At 52.3% G+C, this 5,000-nt stretch overlaps 1 non-coding gene across 1 annotated transcript in view; it reads right to left on the reverse strand.

Annotated features, from left to right (window-relative positions):
* Window positions 1-899, reverse strand: part of LOC124566191 — a 1,910-nt gene extending 1,011 nt beyond the window's left edge. Inside the window, exon 1 of the ribosomal RNA XR_006970836.1 lies at window positions 1-899. This exon is cut by the window's left edge and continues 1,011 nt beyond it. This is a non-coding gene — a ribosomal RNA (small subunit ribosomal RNA).
* Between the last annotated feature and the right edge of the window lie 4,101 nt (window positions 900-5,000).

Here is a 5,000-nt window from a genome sequence, read left to right on the forward strand (position 1 = left end):
ATGCACACAGTATTCAGGCGGGCTTGCCTGCTTTAAGCACTCTAATTTGTTCAAAGTAAACGTGCCGGCCCACCGAGACACTCACTCAAGAGCACCCTGGTAGGATTGCAACGGGGTCCGCCTCGGGACGCACGAGCACGCACGAGGCGCGTCGCACGCCTTCGGCTCGCCCCACCGGCAGGACGTCCCACGATACATGCCAGTTAAACACCGACGGGCGGTGAACCAACAGCGTGGGACACAAATCCAACTACGAGCTTTTTAACCGCAACAACTTTAATATACGCTATTGGAGCTGGAATTACCGCGGCTGCTGGCACCAGACTTGCCCTCCAATAGATACTCGTTAAAGGATTTAAAGTGTACTCATTCCGATTACGGGGCCTCGGATGAGTCCCGTATCGTTATTTTTCGTCACTACCTCCCCGTGCCGGGAGTGGGTAATTTGCGCGCCTGCTGCCTTCCTTGGATGTGGTAGCCGTTTCTCAGGCTCCCTCTCCGGAATCGAACCCTGATTCCCCGTTACCCGTTACAACCATGGTAGGCGCAGAACCTACCATCGACAGTTGATAAGGCAGACATTTGAAAGATGCGTCGCCGGTACGAGGACCGTGCGATCAGCCCAAAGTTATTCAGAGTCACCAAGGCAAACGGACCGGACGAGCCGACCGATTGGTTTTGATCTAATAAAAGCGTCCCTTCCATCTCTGGTCGGGACTCTGTTTGCATGTATTAGCTCTAGAATTACCACAGTTATCCAAGTAACGTGGGTACGATCTAAGGAACCATAACTGATTTAATGAGCCATTCGCGGTTTCACCTTAATGCGGCTTGTACTGAGACATGCATGGCTTAATCTTTGAGACAAGCATATGACTACTGGCAGGATCAACCAGGGAGCTGCGTCAACTAGAGCTGAGCAGCCGGCCGCCCGGGAGTGTGTCCCGGGGGCCCGCGCGAACACGCAAGCGTCCGCTCAATTATTCTGCAAACAGGAGGAGGCTGAGCTCCCCTGCACAATACACCTCGAAACCCTCTCAGGTCCCGGCGGCGCGCAGCGCCGTCCTAAGTACTTGGTCGGGTTCGAGAGAGGCGCAATCGCCCGGAGTTTGGCGAGTAGACGCTTTAGGTGCGACCACCCGTGCTCCCAACTGAGCTTGCCGCTGCCGACAGAGGCCCGGGAGCGTGCTGTCGTGGCATTGCCGGCGGGAGACAACACGCGCCACCTACGGTGACCGGCAGCTCCAACGCCAGCGCCACAGAAGGACAAAAGCCCCACTTGGGTGCCGAAGCGAACTCTCCCAGCACAGCGCACGCGCCAACACGTCCGCACAGCTGCGATACAAACCACCTGCGAGAACCGCAGAGGCGACCGAGCAGCAGACGGCGTCGCGGCGCCGAGCGCCGGGCGGCGGCGCATCCTCAGCGCACACAGTCCTCAATCGGACCAGCACACTGCAGATGTCCACCGCGCTTCGCACCGGGCCCGCGAGGACCTACTTTGGCCGCACGGCGCCGCGTGCAGGGTGCGCCGGCGCGCAGCTGCGCCGCCTGCCGCCTCCGTCGGCCGGCGCGCCTGCCACTGGCCGCCCCCACCAGCCGGCTGTAGCGCGTGCGCCCACGCACCGCGCGGCCAGCACGCCGGGAGGCCCCCCCTCACCGGCCGGGGACGGTCCCACCCAGCCACCGCCGCGTATCGCTTCACACCCAGATGCCATTCACGTTCGTGGGCATGGTGGGTATCGCTGGAACAACCGGTTGGTAGCTCAACCGATCGTCGCCATCACTGATTCACCTCTAGCGAGAACAACCGCACCACAACGGTTTACCAGTTGTTCATTTGCATAACGTCACCAGCAAACGTAGGCGTCCATCGCCATTTGCAAATTCAACGATTGTTGCATGCCTGTGTCAGGTGTCACGACACACTATGTCTGCCCACATACACGCAACAACATGTGCACGCTTCGCGAACACGTGGAAGGTGGCCCCCGTACGTATGCGATGTCCATTGCGCGAACGACTGTCAACCGGCCTCTGTCGCATGTCGCAGATGTGGAACGCAGTGCACCATGCTATCACGGTGTGTGTGAGAAGAGACGACTACGTCTGACAACACGCGCCACTACATCAACAGACGGCTCATGCTGATCGCCATCCAGGGCATACCACACTGCAATCCAGCTCTTATAGGGAGACGACACGTAGCTGAGTGCACAACATTTGGACCGCATGGTTCGCCGTTGTTGGCGCAGTCGTTGTACGGTCACATGTACCACGATGTATCATTCAGTACATGAGGACCAATGTGCAGTACAGTGTGTGATTTGGACGTACAACATCAGCGGACAGTTGACACAGGCCGTACCACAGCGTAGGCTAAGTGCTTCGCACATGCGAATGCCAATGAACAACTGCAAATGCCAATGAACAACTGCAAAGGGCATTGAGCATGTACGTCCTGCTGCCATCCACATTACAGTGTATAGCTGCAAGGTGTTTAACATGAAGCGATACACTGGGGACCGGGCAGTGCGAGTAGCAAACTATATTGCGGGGGTTGCAGTTAGGCAACACTACACTAATTTAACGCGTCGTATGACAATTACAGAGCAGGTTAAGGCCCAACGTGTGTTGGGTTAAGGCCCAACGTGTGTTGGGTTAAGGCCCAACGTGTGTTGGGTTAAGGCCCAACGTGTGTTGGGTTAAGGCCCAACGTGTGTTGGGTTAAGGCCCAACGTGTGTTGGGTTAAGGCCCAACGTGTGTTGGGTTAAGGCCCAACGTGTGTTGGGTTAAGGCCCAACGTGTGTTGGGTTAAGGCCCAACGTGTGTTGGGTTAAGGCCCAACGTGTGTTGGGTTAAGGCCCAACGTGTGTTGGGTTAAGGCCCAACGTGTGTTGGGTTACGTTAAGGGGCAATGTGGGTTACGTTAAGGGGCAATGTGGGTTACGTTAAGGGGCAATGTGGGTTACGTTACGGCGCAATATAGGTTACGTTACGGCGCAATATAGGTTACGTTAAGGCGCAATATCGGTTACGTTAAGGCGCAATACAGGTTACGTTAAGGCGCAATACAGGTTACGTTAAGGCGCAATACAGGTTACGTTAAGGCGCAATACAGGTTACGTTAAGGCGCAATACAGGTTACGTTAAGGCGCAATACAGGTTACGTTAAGGCGCAATGCAGGTTACGTTAAGGCGCAATACAGGTTACGTTAAGGCGCAATACAGGTTACGTTAAGGCGCAATACAGGTTACGTTAAGGCGCAATACAGGTTACGTTAAGGCGCAATACAGGTTACGTTAAGGCGCAATACAGGTTACGTTAAGGCGCAATACAGGTTACGTTAAGGCGCAATACAGGTTACGTTAAGGCGCAATACAGGTTACGTTAAGGCGCAATACAGGTTACGTTAAGGCGCAATACAGGTTACGTTAAGGCGCAATACAGGTTACGTTAAGGCGCAATACAGGTTACGTTAAGGCGCAATACAGGTTACGTTAAGGCGCAATACAGGTTACGTTAAGGCGCAATACAGGTTACGTTAAGGCGCAATACAGGTTAGGTTAAGGCGCAATACAGGTTAGGTTAAGGCGCAATACAGGTTAGGTTAAGGTACGACATAGGTTAGGTTAAGGTACGACATAGGTTAGGTTAAGGTACGACATAGGTTAGGTTAAGGTACGACATAGGTTAGGTTAAGGTACGACATAGGTTAGGTTAAGGTACGACATAGGTTAGGTTAAGGTACGACATAGGTTAGGTTAAGGTACGACATAGGTTAGGTTAAGGTACGACATAGGTTAGGTTAAGGTACGACATAGGTTAGGTTAAGGTACGACATAGGTTAGGTTAAGGTACGACATAGGTTAGGTTAAGGTACGACATAGGTTAGGTTAAGGTACGACATAGGTTAGGTTAAGGTACGACATAGGTTAGGTTAAGGTACGACATAGGTTAGGTTAAGGTACGACATAGGTTAGGTTAAGGTACGACATAGGTTAGGTTAAGGTACGACATAGGTTAGGTTAAGGTACGACATAGGTTAGGTTAAGGTACGACATAGGTTAGGTTAAGGTACGACATAGGTTAGGTTAAGGTACGACATAGGTTAGGTTAAGGTACGACATAGGTTAGGTTAAGGTACGACATAGGTTAGGTTAAGGTACGACATAGGTTAGGTTAAGGTACGACATAGGTTAGGTTAAGGTACGACATAGGTTAGGTTAAGGTACGACATAGGTTAGGTTACGGTACGACATAGGTTAGGTTACGGTACGACATAGGTTAGGTTACGGTACGACATAGGTTAGGTTACGGTACGACATAGGTTAGGTTACGGTACGACATAGGTTAGGTTACGGTACGACATAGGTTAGGTTACGGTACGACATAGGTTAGGTTACGGTACGATATAGGTTAGGTTACGGTACGATATAGGTTAGGTTAAGGTACACATTGTTGTAAGGAAAGGTTTAATGGGGGGCGGGGCGGGGCGGCCGGTTTGTTGATTGTGATTATAGTAAGTGGATGCCTGCGGCATCATCTGATTTGCCACGTCAGGATGCACCTTTGGCTCATGACAGGCGGCGCTCTCATTCCATGCTTGTGGCAGACCTGTGTCTTTCATTCCTGCCATTGTTTGTGTGCTGTGAGAGGAGGCAGTATTGTGATGTTGGGTGCACCCCTGTGTAGGACATGTGTGGGTGTTGGTGGCTTGGCTGAGCAATGGTGGTTGTCGGGTGGGTGGGATATTCTGTTTTCTGAGTGGACCTCCCAGTCTGGTTATGACAGTGTGGATTGTCTAATGTGGCGGAGAGGATGCACTGGGTGTTGTTCCATGCTGGTGCTTACATATTGTCTGTGTGCGTGTTACAGGCAGAGAGTAGTGCGTGATAAGGGTGTGTGGCTGACGTGTGGTTGTGATTGTGAGCAGAGTCTTTCAGCATGTATACGGACAGTTGTATACATTATCTGTATTCTGATGGCTCTATCTAT

The sequence above is a fragment of the Schistocerca americana genome, unplaced genomic scaffold (genome assembly GCF_021461395.2).
Source record: "Schistocerca americana isolate TAMUIC-IGC-003095 unplaced genomic scaffold, iqSchAmer2.1 HiC_scaffold_137, whole genome shotgun sequence".
Taxonomy (NCBI): domain Eukaryota; kingdom Metazoa; phylum Arthropoda; class Insecta; order Orthoptera; family Acrididae; genus Schistocerca; species Schistocerca americana.